The sequence below is a fragment of the Xenopus laevis genome, chromosome 5S (genome assembly GCF_017654675.1).
Source record: "Xenopus laevis strain J_2021 chromosome 5S, Xenopus_laevis_v10.1, whole genome shotgun sequence".
Taxonomy (NCBI): Eukaryota; Metazoa; Chordata; class Amphibia; order Anura; family Pipidae; genus Xenopus; species Xenopus laevis.
In genome coordinates, this window is record NC_054380.1 from 26,927,257 (window position 1) to 26,944,161 (window position 16,905).

A 16,905-nucleotide genomic window follows, 5' to 3' on the forward strand; every position below is an offset into this window, starting at 1 on the left:
TCCTTGGTTGTGCTCATGCAACAGGAAAAATACTCAATTTCATTGTTTCACTCAATGGCGGCTGAATTATTGAGCAAATCAAAGCCAGACAGTTGTTGGGACTGAACTGGAAATATCTCAAGTTCCTTTGTTACCTTTGGTGCTATATCGGATTCTCTTTCTCATCTGCCCACCCAAAATAGATTGAAGCCTTGTGAGTATCTTGTTTGTATCTTGTATTGTATAACATTACTACTAAGCCTTAAGGGGATTTACACACTTTGCCGATTTCCCTGCTTCACAGGGGCTGCAAATTCCATCAGATTTAAATGACTTTCATGCTTGCAATTTTCTGTAGACTATCAAAGAAATGGTTAAAAGTTGTCTTTATATACATTACCATTTTTTTATGCTATACCAAGTTGAAGCTGATTAAGCCAGAGTATCATTATGTATAAGGTTTTAGTTTATTGTATGATCCCCTTTTATGGTTATATATAGTTCCCCCTGAATCTATTCTCCATTCAAGTAAGAACAGAATTTTGCTGACCATTGTATCCTTTGGGCTTAGATATTTTTTCATAAGCAACTGAAGATATTCAACATATAGTGACAAAACATGGAAATGGAGGTTCTGTGAGAATTAAGAGAGTTTAAAAGCAAACAGTACTAATTGCATTTTGTGTGTATCAGCATCATGACAAGATCTGGTGAGTTTGTGGATTTTTGGAAGCAGCTACTGTTGGAACTATTGGTACCAGCATGATAGTACAGATTTCTTACTGTAGGTTCCTAGATGTCAGCAAACAAGATATTCTAGAATGATAAATTAAATTCTACCCACAGTTTTCTAGACTGAGAATTCTTCCTTCAGCCTCAGTTTTATACAATGAATATTCTTTCTTCAGCCTCAGTTTTATATAATGAATATTCTTTCTTCAGCCTCAGTTTTATATAATGAATATTCTTCCTTCGGCCTCAGCTTCATAGAATGAATATTCTTCCTTTAGCCTCAGCTTTATCTAATGAATATTCTTCCTTTAGCCTCAGCTTTATCTAATGAATATTCTTCCTTCAGGCTCAGCTTTATCTAATGAATATTCTTCCTTCAGCCTCAGCTTTATCTAATGAATATTCTTCCTTCAGCCTCAGCTTTATCTAATGAATGTTCTTCCTTCAGCCTCAGTTTTATAAAATGAATATTCTTCCTTCAGCCTCCGTTTTATATAATGAATATTCTTCCTTCAGCCTCAGTTTTATATAATGAATATTCTTCCTTCAGCCTCAGCTTTATATAATAAATATTCTTCCTTCAGCCTCAGCTTTATGGAATGACGTTGGTCTTCAGCTTCAGTTTTCTAGAATGAGAATTCCTTCACTTCCAGTTTTAGGGAATTTGGGAATCTTTGTTCAGCTTCGAATGCTGTAAAACATTCTACAGATTCACATTAATAAACATTTAAAATTAACATTTATAGAGCCTGAATTGATTTTCCAACCCCATATGCGAACCCCTCCAATTGTCTTAACCTTTTTTGCTCCATTGTTAATGCAATTATGAGGTTTCCAAACCAGAGTTTATGTCCCGTGCTTTACCTTTATCAGTTTAAGGCCATTGATGTTATCAGGTTTAATTGCAGTTCTAGAATATGAATGCACAATTCCCTTGCCTGTCTGAACCTTGGGTGTGTTGGCTGGCAAATGCCAGGAATCTTCTTTAATGTTCCAAAGTCAAACAGTCAATTTATCCAAACAAAATATGGCTCCCTTTTAACGTGACACGTTAACATTTAACGTCCTTGTGCTAACATTTTTTTTTCTTCTAGGGGAACATGGATTTTTTACAATGAACAGCAAAGAGAAGACGCTTACATATTTAAGGTAATGGCATTTTGTTTTTCTCTAAAACCCTTTACAACTGGAAAGCAGTTATTGTAGAAGTACAGCAGGATTCCAGTCATTGTTTCGGGGGAAATGGCTTTTGAAATTGTTGTTACAAAAGAGTTGGGGGGGGGGTCACTGCTGGCCATTCCAGCTCTACCTTCATCTTCTTGAAACAGCTAAGGGCAAAATGTTGACTTCCTTTGCTCCTAATGGTTCTTTTCATATTGCTGCACAGATTAACAGAGTAACTTTGTATTTTAGTTAGGCAGAAAATATATTAGCAGAGTAAAACTAAAATGTATGGTGTGAGCAGCTGTTGAGAAGCTAAGTTTTAAGGATCATTAGAGATATCAAGCTAGATGGGGGCATCTATGGATTCACTGCTCTTCCCTGCTAAAGGGCTGTAGTCGCCAGTGGCCTAGTAAAGAAGCACAATTAATGAATGGCACTAAAAAGTGAGTTTAAAAAATGTTTACTGCCCAAGTCTCTTTTAATTTAATCTTGGATCTTGATTTAAAGCTTCTTTCTTAAAGTAGGTGAATGCATTCTCCTGAAATGAGATGGCAGAGCCCATAGCACAAAATCACTGGCCAAGAGGACTGAAATGGGGTTGCTTTGTTTTCTTGGGGTTAATATAACATCACATCTAAAAAAAAACATATTCAGTATAGTAGAAGATTGTCTTTGTGTGGACCTCAGCAGAGTTAGGTTCAATAAGGAGTTGTTCATATTGAATATTGCCATTGTGGGATCATTGGAGAAAAAAGTGAACTGGAGCTGAACGGACATTGCCAAGTGCCCCTGTCTAGAGGCAAATCTTGGCACAAAGTCATGGCTGTGTTGCCTTTCCATTTCAGTAGTAAAATATTTGGCCTTCTATAATGGAAAATAAGATGAAGCTCTAGTCATGGGGGTGGCAAACACATGGCTCTTGATCTACAACTACCTACATGTTCAGCATTAAAATGGCAAATTATGGGGGAAAAAAGATCAGAACAGCTATTATTGTTTTGGGTTACATCAGCTGGAGAACTTTCCTACTGTTCTCCTTTTAGATTCAGCAGTTGTATGTTTTCAGTACAGGTATGGGATATAATATCCAGTATGCCTGGGACCTGGGATTATTCGAATAATGGGTATTTCCTTAATTTAGAGCACAAAGCTACGTATCTTGGACGGACCATAATAGTGGATAAAGCGGAGGGACATGGGTAGTGATATATTGAATCAGTATCAATCATTTGTTTTGGCCTGGAGACCCATTGACCTGCAGGGCCCTGCTGCCACCCTCCCTTCCCCTACTATGTCAATGATCATGCCCCACCACAGTATAACTCCCTGCTGCCATGGACCATGCTTTCCGCCATTGCTGATACCACCTGCCTGCCTCAGATACACCTGCTTATTTGTTGAGGAGGGCCCAACAGCCCAAACAGCCCCAGGGCCCATTGTGTGTTCTTTTTCAGAACACTAAAAACAGGGCAGAAGGTTTTGACTCAGACAGCCCAGGCTGTCTGGATGAAAACTGGACAGGTGGCCACCCTGCCCTTTTCTCCTCTCCCCCCTGAAGAACTACGGAATTGGAAAATCCAAGTGCTTTCACTTTCACAGATTTGTGCCAAAAATGGAACAGAGAGAATGTTCTGCTCATTCATCAAACTTTTGTTAACTACAGGTGCATATTTTGTGAATGTCTTTTTGGAAATGTTTTTTGTTGTTGAGCTCCATAAAAGTAAATAGATTGAAAAGTGTATGTGTTGTCTGACTGGGTGTGTAGCTGTGCCGTTGGATTGTGTAAGTTCCCAGTGTTGCTGGGAAAGCTGGCTCTTGCTAAATACTTTATATAAATATGTTATAATCCTATTGTACTTTATATTGTGGAGTAGTAAAATAATAGCATGAGCCCATAGCTTGCTAGACCTTTCTAGTGGTGGGTGGGGTGAAGCTGCATTTTTAGGTGGTTAGGTAGAAAAGATAAAAGTCATGTCTGCGAGTTTGCAGAAAGAATATGTCGGCTCAGTGAGTGAGTGAAAAGCACCTAAAGGCATTGCTGCACCTTGGCCATAGCACTGACACCTGTCACTTATGGAGACTGACAAAGGCATCAGGTGGGGGGCGTTTCATGTATTTAAAAAGATGAAAGTACCAGGGTTTCCTACCCGGAGCTTACTTACGTAATGATCCCCTGAGTACCATTTTATTATAGTGTAGTCTCTCAGCAAATAGAGAATACTCAATTTATTTATAAAATGGTATGGCCCCCTTAAAAGTATGCAAGAATCCTCTCTGTTACCCTTCCTTGGACAAATATATGAGCACCAACCCTTCTGCTTGTATATACAGTTCCCTTCCTCAAGATAGAACACGTCCTTTATCTTATATACAGTAGTAACATAAACAGAATACAGCTTAAATTGTATGTAATAGGCTTATTGGATTTAAGGGTATGGAATAAAACAAGTGCTAGGAATGCCTCGTGGAAGTCTGTATGGCCTCCATGAGTGCAGCAAGTAGGTTCCTCTCAGACAAGATGATACGAGCCTCTCCCTGGATTGCCTTGTTCCAGTAAGCAATGCTAGATGTAGAAATCTTTTATCTTGACATAGTTGGAAGGACACATCACCTTGCTGCAAGGAAGAGCTGAATTCTATTAAGTGGCGCCACACAAGTTAGTTGAAAGGGTTGAGAGAAGTAGAAAGAATTGCTTGTGGGATTTGCAGTAAAGTTTTGCCTCCCCTGTTTATGTTCTCATTAGAGAGAAGAGTCTCTTCTTCTACAAATTGGAATTTTTCCTCTGCTCTTTTCCTTCAGGCTTATAGTCTTTAATTTTAATTTTCAATTGCTGCATTTTTAAAATTCAAAATGAAAACTGTCTTTTCTTATATTCAAAAGTTGGTTTGTTTATCTAAAATACAAGGGAAAATATGTCATTAGCAGAGCACACTGACTATACACACGAATAAAGTGCTCTGTGCCTGCTGAGGTTGCAATATTTGGATGCTGTGGCTTGAAATGGATATTTGTTGGAAGAGGTAGGTGTGCAAAGCTAATGACTAATCATCTTTATGTCCAGGATTCAGAGTTCTGCATTTAAAAATGATTTGGAGTTAATGGCACACAAAATAGTTCTTGTTGCCCTGGCGACAAATGTGCCTGTCAAAGTGTTACATATACTGTATTGTTTGCCTTTATATTTATCTAATATCATTATTTAGGGGTGTGCTGTATGAATAATATACCTCTTGTTTTTAAGAGCTTTAAAGAAGTTCTTACTGGTTGAGCTATATAATAGCGAGATCATGTGCTTTGGTGCCTGGATTATCTGGTCCATTAACTTGTAGAAATATTCCATCTACTTTGGAAGAATCCTTATGCCTAGTGATATATTCAGTTTATAAAGTAGTCAATATCTAGCAATAAATGCAATTAAAGCGCTAATGGAAAATGAAAGGGACTAATTGGAAATTACATATTACTGCTTCTTGCAGCTCACATTGACTCCCCAGAAATCCTATTGTAAGAGTTTCAGGACGGTAGAGTGTTCCCAATAACAGGCTCTATTTGGCTGTGCTGGCCTAGGCATGCAACATATATTGGTAATTTCCATAAAAGTCAATGGGAGCAGCAAGAGGTGGTCAACTGCCTCCTGGAGAAAAAAACTTAGAATTTCGAATGTTTTTTTTGGCTACTTCGACCATCGAATGGGCTACTTCGACCTTCGACTTCGACTCGAACGATTCGAACTAAAAATCGTTTGACTATTCGACCATTTGATAGTAGCAGTATTGTCTCTTTTCGACCTTCGACCCCCTAGTTTGCCACCTAAAACCTACCGAGGCCAATGTTAGCCTATGGGAAAGGTCCCCATAGGCTTCCTAACAATTTTCTGATCAAAGGAAAATCCTTCGATCGATGGATTAAAATCATTCGAAACGTTCGATTAGAAGGATTTAATCGTTCGATCGAATGATTATTCCTTCGATCGTTCGATTGTAGGAATATCGCTAAATCCTTCGACTTCGATATTCGAAGTCGAAGGATTTCAATTCGGCAGTCGAATATCGAGGGTTAATTAACCCTCGATATTCGACCATAAGTAAATTTGCCCCTAAGTGACATTTGCCCAACACTATATTATATTTAAATGCTCTGTTACTATTCCTTTAAGGGCAATGGAAGGGATGGACATGAAAATAGAATATGTTTAACACTTAAGCTATATTTTGCCAGTATAAAGTCAAAATGATGTAAAATGCATCATTTACACACCCTTAGTTTCTGTTATATTCCAGGACTAAACATCTATGGGATGCAGGCGTCATGGAAATAATTCAGAAAATGTCACAATATTTTAGAGTTGTGCTCGTCCATTCCCAGCATTATGATGATGATGGCACCAGTTATGTTATCTTTAGTCAGGAGAAACTCTGGAGGGAGGATCCGATCCGGGTTCTGCTCACTTGTGCCTGACCCCATTATGGGATGTGTCTTGTATTTATTTCAATTCTTTGTATTGCTGCCAGTGGTAGTATTGCTCCCCCCTTTGTATCCATTGTTATTATTTGGAAGAATAAATCAGATTGAAGCCCACTTATTTTATGGGCTTGTGGATTGTGGCACAGTGACATTTCCAACTCTGGTTATAGGAGAGAATGACTTGATTCAAAAACCATTTGATAGAATTGTCTCAGAATGGTGATTGGTTTCTTACAGATTGTCCCTTCTTTGTCTGCCTATAGCCCCCTGACTCTGTGTTCCATTGTTGTGAATATAATATAGTGAATAAAGTACCCCCTTTTGTAAATTATAAGGATATTAATATGTCACCAAGGAGTTTCATGACCATATAAAGGTGCGAGGCCGAAGGCCGAGTGTTTTTATACAGGTCATGGAACTCCAAGGTAACTTCTAATATCCTCATATTTTGCAACTGGGGGTACTTTATTTATTAAAATACAGTGAGTCATGTGACACAAATGACATCAGAACTCACCATTTATAACTTATGACATCAGAACTCACCATTTATAAGGATATAATTTACAAGATATTCATGGCTTTTGTGTATTATAAATAATATATACTCGCCCAGGAGGATAGGGATAGTACATAGGTAATAGCAGGGTTCTACTGTTTGGAAACCACTGCCTTGTATATGTGTATATGGTTCTAGCTAGAATGCACTCTTCACATTCTCTTTATCAATACATTGTGATAGTGAGGAACTTATAGACACCTATTGGCTATAAAGCTGATTGTGATTTAGAAAAATATCACCATCAATTTAATTGTGATTTAGAAAAATATCTTTCAACTCACAGTAGATCTAATAGTGTGTTTTCTGCTTTGCAGGGTGTCAGAAAGTGACACTTTCACCTCCATTGCTCAGAATCTGATCTGTTGGCATCTATGACTGTGGCTGGTGCACCCCCAAATCTGTAAGAGCCCCCCAGCATTTACTAGAGCAGCCAGCATAGCCTGTCAGAGGGATTTTGGAGAAAAATGTCTGATTTTATCACTCTTTTGTATATGACAGAATGTCAGGAAACAATTTTAGATTTGAGAAATAACTTTTAGGGGGTTATTAACTAAAGTCCAATTTTTTTCTGGTCGGAGTTTTAAAGGGGAAAACAAAATTTTATTTGTAGAAACAAAACCCTCAATTTTTTCTTGCTTTATTAAACCTCGAGGCTGCTAAAAGTCCAATTAAAGAAATACTCCATCTCAAACCTGCTGAGGTCATGTAGAAGTCAATGGCAGATGTCTGCACTGGGTTTTGCACAATAATCCTAATAATTCATTGTTTTTGAGTGATAATCTGGAAAATTCTGCGTTTTCAGGCACAAAATCTGAAAAAATCATTGGATTCCAATTTTTTCGCAATTTGTCTTTTGCCGTACCAGATTTTTTTCCAGTTAACTTATTGATAAATAAAGTAAAAATGTGGATTGGAGTTTGGTCAAATTGGTTTTAATAAAATAGTGTAAAATGTTCAGAATTTTGTAAATAACCCCCTTAGTGTTCCTTTTAGTGATGTGCCCTGAATAGTGGGGTAACCCAGCACAGCATAAATGTCTCTCTCATTAGTGTCTTGGCTATTTAGGAAACTGGAAACAAGAAGCCACAATTTCGGCACATGTTAATTATTACTGCTGTGGTTGATTTTCAATCTCTTTTTTTTGAGGGAGGGGCTGCTGTGTCTTTAAGTCCCACAACGCGGGGTATTTAGTAATTAGAAGGTAAGTAGGAAGGAACGTAAGTGTTACATGAGAGTCAGTTTCATGGATGAAAGGAAACTTAATCTCGGCCTCCTGAGAATTTCTCTGCTTTATGCAAAGCTCCAAAGTGTTTTAAGCTTCTGATTTTAATTTGTTTATTCAAATCCAATTTCCATTCATGTCTCTTTGTAGCAAACATTGTGTGTGTGTAAGAGACAAATTTAATTTCTGGCCTTATCAGTCTTTTACAAGCCCTAAAGCCCTTAGCCCAGGTAACACTGGCAGTAATACCATATTTTGACATGTTTCTGTTCAGCACTACGCAATATGTTGGCGCTCTAAAAATACATGTTAATAATAATAAAACAGGCAGTTTATTACGAGAGTGCCCATGCATGTGTTACATTAAAGAAGCTTATTAGCTAATGAAAGAAAAAAGACCCTCCATGTACGCTGTTTGAGTAGGATAGTCTGCATTCCTGGCAAGTGTGTGTGTGCATGGGGAGTTGGAGAGAAGTGAGGACATTGCTTACAATGTCAGGAGTTATAGTTCAATTTATTGCAAAACTTAATTTTGAATATATATAACATTCCAGAAATTAGTGTTAAGAATGCATGATAAGAGTAGAGGTAATTAAGGTTGTCACCTCACTCCTTTAGTGAGACTGTAGACCTGGTGTTGTCCTTCCTGCCTGTCATATGCCAGGGTTTATTAGCACCCAGCATGCTGCCTAATACTGTAATGCAGATGTGTATGAATGGCTATATATAATCTATGAATGGCTATGTATATATAATTAATGCATTCATTCCTCCATGCTTTGTTTCTAGTATGATGCGTATGTGGGAGGAGGTGATCAAAGTTTCACTGGCATCTCAGTTTCAAAAGCAGACTAATCATCACTTTCATGTGTTTAATGACATTATCTGATAAAGAGACTCTTTTAAATGATTCATTTCGCCCCCTGCCTGTCACTGGTGAATTGTGCACAAAATACCCTTTTCACTTACTGCCAGTGGAGCAGACGCTATTGTTCCAGCCCTTGAACTGCATGTCAGTTGCACAATATTAAATATATAAAGAACTGCAAAATATCCATTTGAATGAAACAAATTCATTAAACACCCACTACAGTTGAGTGTTGTTTGTTTTATAATAACGATAGTTTCCCCTTTTTAAAATGTAGGTTTTTTTTTTTTTATAATATTTCCACGAAATTAAAAAGAAAAGGTTCAACGCAATTCCAGGAAAATAAACATCTAAAATAATTCCTTTTTATACAGTGAGTGCTACTGGAGGACTCAACTGATTTCTTGTTCCCCAAACAGCACATCAGCTCCAACACATGTGCTGATAAACGAGGCTCCCTGAGCAATACAACCTTTGCCCCCATGTTAAACCAGCCGGAGTGAAAGGAAGGGACGGTTTGCCTTTAAGGTGTGAGACTCCCGTATCTGGCACAAAGCCATGTGCTTGTTTCAGATTGGATTTCCCTGCTATATATTTCCATAGCTGCTTTGCATGGGATATTTAATAAAAGTCGTGTAGCAGTGAATGAGATTAGAGCTCAGGCAGTGACTGTGGCACAATCTCTGGCTTCTATAGGATGTTGTGCAGCCGTAAAATGCTGGGTTACTGCCACAGGGGCGGAGGTTGTATTTTCACTTTACAGCATATGGTAGACTTTTGAAAACCAGTTGCTATTAGTAATTTGCTGTATATAATAAGACTTGAATAAGGTTTTCCACAAAGTATAATTGCTACTCACCAAATTAGGGAAGTGGCCCAGGTGCACCAGACTGAGCCCTTAGCATGGGGAGCAGGCAAACCAAAAAATACTGTAGAGCAAGCTCTCAAATGAAGGCAATCTTCCACCAAATAGTTGAAGCAAAGTAAAAAGGTTTATTGTGTCCACAGCCTTACACGTTTCATGCTACAAACACTTAGTCATAGGCTCTATGACTAAGTGTTTGTAACAAGAAACACGTAAGGCCGTGGACACAATAAACCTTTTTACTTTGCTTCAACTATTTGGTGGAAGCTTGCCTTCATTTGAGCTTGAGCTTCAACTATATGTGGAAGATTGCCGTCATTTGAATGGCTGCTCTACAGTATTTTTCGATGTATTGTATATAAGCCCCATTGTTGGCTATCAATCACCAAGCAAATTCTTTCAGGCTGAATTAAAGTCAAATCATAACTTTTGCATCCAATCTTTTTAAATGAGATGGAATTGGGGGGGGGGGGGCGTGACAAATTTGGGCAGTGATTATAATCTTTTACCAGATACACCTTTACCACTAACTAGAATAGGAGAGGGATTGAATAGGAAGTTAAGTCATACAAAGTAACAATACCAATATGTGAAAAAATAAAATAAATAACAAAGACAAGTTGCATAGTTGCTAGGAACAGGACTTTCCATAGCTTTTACTAAAATGAAACCCCCCCTTTAAATTAAGTCATGTTGATTTGTTTATTTGTTTTATTTAGACTGTGAAAGTAATCATAGTAATGCTCAGAGTCCTTTATAATTTTGTTCTGCCCAGGCCTTGGTGCTGTTGAAAGCTGAGATTTGGTGACCACTGGATGGTGAAGGCATGGGGCTTTATTCATCTATGTGTTGATGTACTTACCATCAGCCATAGTAACATAGTAAGTTGGGTTGAAAAAAGACACACAGAATGGGTGACCTCACGTCAGCTGGAAAGACCTACTGGTACAGCAAATAAAGCATTACAGAGATTATTATATGATCTCCTTATATATTTATACATAGTTTATACATAGTTATCATATCACCCCTTAAAGGAGAAGGAAAGTAAAAAATTGAATCCTACTTTATTGCCTGTCCCACGAGGCCCCCTCCTGAAACGATGTGGTAAAAACTTGCATTTCACTGCTGCATCTGAGCACTAACACTCCGAAGTTAAGGCGCTTGTATCAGTTTGGCGCGGCCATATTCAAATAGGTGCGTCACTTCCGCCCTGCGCTCTGTTGTTAATGCGCATGTTTGATCTCAGCTCCTTAGCGATGACGAGTGGAGGTGTCATGTGACCGCATCGTCATCGCTGCACATAGAAGAAAAATGATTCTAGTGCGCATGCGCAGGGCACGGATGCAAACGATTGCCCATGCGTGTGCCCTATTCAGAAGCATTTGTGGACAGAAACAAAGGTATGCTATTTCATACATGCTTACACTTTTTTAAAAAACGATTGCAGCTAAAAGATTGAGTGAAAATCTAATGGGAGATTGCTTGCTGGTACTTATATCTACTATTTATAGGCAACACTTACAGCTTAAGTCATTTTTTGGCTTTCCTTCTCCTTTAAAGGAGTATTTAACCCTAATCAGCTAGAAGGCTGGTAAATAGTAGCGCATTACTGTAAATGTGCTTATGCCAAGTACACTCGCCCAGTAGAAAATACTGGGATCAGCCCCCAAGGCTGTAATAAAAAACAAAAAAATTAATACAATTAGGGTGGGATCTCCATGTAAAAGCAAATTGCGTTTGGAAAAAAGTCCAAATGTTTGGTGGGTCCCCGGCAGAGAATTGTGTGTGTGTGTGTGTGAGTTGTCTGTTCAGTCACAGGGACTTTGGACTTTCCACAACATCATTGTGTGTTTGCACATTTATTCCACAGTCTGGGGACAGTTACTCCACTGAGTCTGAGCAGAGGAAGTAGGAAGAGTAAATCATTACAAACACGACACTATAGTTTCCAGGTTTCAAGGGAATCAGAGTGAAAGTGCCATTATTCTTGCACTATTTCATTTATTTTCTACGTCACCTCCCTTACTTGTGTATTGTACTAATAGAGAAGTGTGACCTTTCCTTATATACACAACACACTGGGCTGTAAAACTGCACCCTGGAGCAAGGGAGTCTGCATGTAGAGTCACCTCCTGGGCACCTAATAGGAAAATCACTCATTTGCCCTGTGGCGGAAGCACCCAGATAAGATTGTTGGTGGCAAACACAGTGCTGCTGGAATGGAGCCTTTCACATGGACATAAGTAACCTCTGTATCCATGTGTGACTGTCACTAACTTTGTTAATCAGGAAACTGGAATAAAATATGGCAATTCTGAGACCCAGAAACCCCTCTAATACTTGTAAATACTAATGTTAGGTAATGTATCTTACATTAGGCACTTTCCCCTTGTATAATAACTTATTAATAAGGGATAATGGTCACCGGCAATTTCCATCATGGCAATGGGCTATGTTCAGATGTGGCAGTTGTGGCACACACAGTACGACCATCTGGATGAATTACCATCATTTCCCATACTGTTTTATTTCTAATCGGAATCATGGGAATCCTCCTGGTAAACTGCGTCCAATGTTGGGCTGCTGGTCACCAGCTGAGTATCTACTGGTAAAGATATGTTCTGGCCAAGGAGGGATCATCAGAATAAACAAGGCCATTGCCTAGAAATAGGCAACCTTTTTCTTTGAAATTGCTAAAGTAGAATTCCCACAATTCTTCCAGCAGCCGACAAGTAGTTTGGATGTGAAACCTGGGGAGTGCCGATGGCTGCCCGTCCCTGGATTAGAGATAAGAAAGTCTCATAAACACTACACGCTTCTCTAGTAATCACTTTACTCTATTTCTATTTTATTCCCCTTTGCTGATCCAAGTTCTCCAATGACGTGTTAAGCCTTTGCTATCTGTCTCTTTTATCAGTCTATCCAGTGATGGATCAACTTGCGGCTCTTGGTGCTGTGTTGAGACCAATAAACAACAGATATATCGGGATTTCTTATCCACTAGAAATGAGATGTTCTCTGCACAATGAGAAATATCACAAAACCTCTTTATTGAAAGCTTTGCCAGCAAATGTGCTTCCTGTTCAGTGGGAGCCAAACTAAATGTGTCTATATTTAGGACCACAAATCCAGTTAACCAGTGGGCAGAATGGATGCCTTCATCTTTTCATGGGTGACTGATGGTTATAGGCAGCAGGGGATTGGCTAAGGTATTAGGATGAGTTGTTTCATTAGTGTTGCTATGGTGATAGAATCGTTGTACTTTAGTCAGTAGAACTTCATTATGTTGCTTTTATAAGGAGTGGAATTAGCCTTCTGGAAAATGGATTCTTCAAGGAGTGGAAGTAATATTTCTTCATTAGAAATATTAGCAAACACCTTCTCTTAACTGTCACTGTATTTCATTTTCCTTTATGTATTAGAAATATTAAGAGGTTTCTATAGTGGCTTAGTTTTCAGTTCAGAGCAATGGCTTCCCAATAATAGTGATCAAACCCACTGCTCTCCTATAGAGTTATATTTCACTTACAATGAGCCAGTGATAAAAAATAGCAATAACAACACATTCATGTCAGCTCCTATTCATATGTCAGTATTCAGAGAGGGACCTGCAGCCAAATCCTCTAATTAACTTAACTATAAACGCCCTACTAAATGTAGTAGCTTTGCCCTTCACAGCCTTTTGTGCAGCAGTCGTATAGCACACTAGATACACCTCCAATCCTTGAACCCAAGTCCTATTGTGGCTGGTGGTGTTCCCTTGCTGGTTACCTAGAGCTTGAGCAGGTGCAGCCAGTCATGCGTGTACTGGAGTCAGTGGATCAGAGGCAACATGGAAAAAGAAGCCCAGAGAATCAGTGGGGACTGTGGTGTAGTTTCCCCTTTAATATTTCCCACTGGCAAGGGTAGTGCTGTCGATAGATGTATCTGCACACAGATTTGCACAATTTGGTTCTCTCTGAACTGAATTAAAATGCTGTGTTTGTTCCTTCAAGCAACATTCCCAAGCGATCTGTCTTATCAAATAGCCCGTCAGCACAATTTATCCTCAAACAGCAAGTCTGTAGGCACCGGCTTCATACACCAGCTCCACTGCCACTCTCATGGGCCCTTCCGCTCTTAGGAACCTTTATACTTTTTCCCTATTCTCCCACACTTCACTGTGGCTCTAAGTGCTCCCGTTTGGCTTCATGCAATAATTCAATATCTGGGCCCAAATGCCTGGTATATGATAGGCCTTACATGTTGGATTATGGGGTGCAATTACCAGGGCTGCCAATCGAAATCACAGGGCCCCATGTGAAAAATTTCCTGGGCCCCCTGGGCTGCGCCCACCACAAGCCCCACCTACAGGTCCGCCCTCCCCACCCCACAGGTCCACCCCCCGCCACACACTAAAAAAAAAAAAAACATTGGTGGCTATGGTTCCCACATGTTAATAAAAAAATAAAAAAATATTGGTGGTCAGGGCCCGCCCACACACGTTATAAGAAAATTGGTGGCCAGGGCCCCCCTTAAACGTCCATGTAAAAAAACTTACACCCCCAGAAGTTTAAAAAAATTTGGTGCCCAGGGCCCCACCACACAATAGGGACCACAAAGGGTTACCTTTAGGGGGCCCTGCCATGTTACACTTACTTTATTAGTGTGGCCCACCTGCTGTCAGTGAGCTGCCAACTACAGAAGGGAGGAAGGGAGCACAGGTGGCTGCATCTTCTTCCAGTGACAGCATTTTCTTCCCTTATTGGTCACAGAATTTCAAGTCCTGATAAAGCTGCATGGTGATTGGATGAGCTGGAGGAGAAGTTCAAACCTCAGCTATCCAATCCCTGAGCAGTTCAACCGGGACTTAAACTCAGTGACCAATAAGGGGAAGTAATGGACAGAAGATACCTCCCCTTGTGCTCCCGCCCTGCCTTCCGAAGTCGCAGCTCTCAGAAAGCAGGGGGGGCCCGGCTAATCAAGAAAGTGTGGTCTGGCTGGGCCCCCCTTACCCTCAGGCCCCCTACAACTGTCCCCCCCTGACATGGGGCTAGACATGTTGTTAGTTTCCCAGGTGCCCCCAGTCATGTGACGTGTGCTCTGATAAACTTCAGTCACTCTTTATTGCTGCACTGCAAGTTGGAGTGATATCACCCCCTCCCATTCCCCTGCAACAGCCTAAAGCGTGCCATAGACTCAAAGATATGGTCATACGAATCAAAGTTTCGTATGATTTTCAGACTGTGTGGGGATTGTCCCGACTTTTTTCGTACCGTGGCGATCGGTTGTTTAGTCAATCAGGCAGGTTAAAAGATTTCTGTCGGCTAATGATAATTTCTCTGCATCCAACTTCCGATACAAGGGTAAAATCTGTACGTCTATAGCCAATAATGGGAAGGTAACAAGATACAGCTCCCTGGTAGATATAAGACCAGCACTCAATAGTAAAAATCCATGTCCCACTGCGACTCCTTCAGTTACATTGAGTAGGAGAAACAATAGCCTGTCGGAAAGAAGTTCCATAGTGCAGCATTGGCTCTTTTCTGAAAGCACATGACCAGGCAAAATGACCTGAGAGGCACCTACACACCAATATTACAACTAATAAAAATACACTTGTTTGGCTAGGAATGATACTGTATTTTAGCCAGTAAAGTTAATTAGTTGCAGTGTAAACAATGTACGCCATAAAAATCATGACAGTATCCCTTTAAGGACAAGATATGGGACAGCAGCTGCTCTGTCTCTAAAGCAATTGGTTCCCCATTTGTGTTGCTACTTTTATTAGCTCGCACTTCCCACAAAGCAGATAAACACAAGTGCACAATCAGAATTTTATCACTTTATCACTGTCCGTGGGGAAATGTAGATAACAAGAGGAACAGGTGTGCGGCTCTTTGAAGGGAAAATATATGTACATGGCTAAATACAACTGAAGAACTTGATGCTGATCCGTTTAACGTGCAAAGAAAAATACCCTGTGCATTCAATAATAATAATATGCCCTTTAATGGCGAGAAAATACCGGTAGATATAATTACAAGTATGGAATCTGTTTTCCGAAACCTGTTATCCAGGAAGAATTACCGAAAGTTCGTATCCCATAGACTCCATTTTATCCAAATAATCCAAATTTTTAAAAATAATTGTAGAATTCTGTAGAACAATAAAACAGTAGCTTGTACTTGATTCCAACTAAGTTATATTTAATCTTTAATAGGGATGCACCAAATCCCCTTTTTTGGATTCAGCCGAACCCCTCGAATCCTTTGTGAAAGATTCGGTCGAATAACGAACCAAACCCAAACCCTAATTTGCATATGCAAATCAGTGAGGGGGAGGGAAAAAGAGAGCCGCGCACGAAGTGCACTGCTAAAAATGTTTTTACTTCCTTGTTTTGTGACAAAAATTCACATGATTTTAAGGATTCAGTTCGGCCAGGCACAAGGATTCGGCCAAATCCGAATCCTGCTGAAAATGGCCGAATCCTGGTTCCTTAATGGAGGCAAAACCAGCCTATTAGGTTTATTTCATGTTTACATGAATTTCTAGTAGACTTAAGGTATGAAGATCCAAATTATGGAAGAATTAATGATCTGGAAAACCCCTGCTCCAGAGCATTCTGGATAACAGGTCCCATATCTGTATATATTGTTTAGATTGTAACCCTAATTGTACTTGTACAGGTATAGGATCCCTTGTCCGGAAACCCGATATCCAGAAAGCTCCAAATTACGGAATCCCATAGACTCCATTTTATCCAAGTTTATAAAAATGATTTCCTTTTTCTCTGTAATAATAAAACAGTAGCTTGTACTTGATCCCAACTAAGATATAATTAATCCATATCAGAAGCAAAACCAGCCTATTGGGTTTATTTAATGTTTAAATGAATTTCTAGTAGATTTAAGGCATGAAGATCCAAATTACGGAAAGATCCTCTATCCAGAAAACCCCAGGTCCCAAACATTCTGGATAACAGGTCCCATACCTTTACTGTAATGTCATTGATAGGTCACTGGTCACAACTATTGAATATAAAAACCATTGCACTGTAAGGGGGT

General features: G+C 39.5%; 1 protein-coding gene across 9 annotated transcripts in view; it reads left to right on the forward strand.

Annotated features, from left to right (window-relative positions):
- The window catches only part of plcb4.S (phospholipase C beta 4 S homeolog), a 160,021-nt gene that overhangs the window by 35,237 nt on the left and 107,879 nt on the right, over positions 1–16,905 (forward strand). For 6 of the 9 annotated variants that reach the window (XM_018265083.2, XM_018265081.2, XM_041564342.1 and 3 more), the window contains exon 2: positions 1,806–1,860. The gene's annotated coding sequence lies outside the window, so the exon portion shown is untranslated. Of the gene's footprint in view, positions 1–1,805; positions 1,861–7,215; positions 7,302–16,905 lie in introns of all 9 variants that reach the window. The other 3 variants (XM_018265087.2, XM_018265084.2, XM_018265086.2) reach the window with 1 other exon arrangement.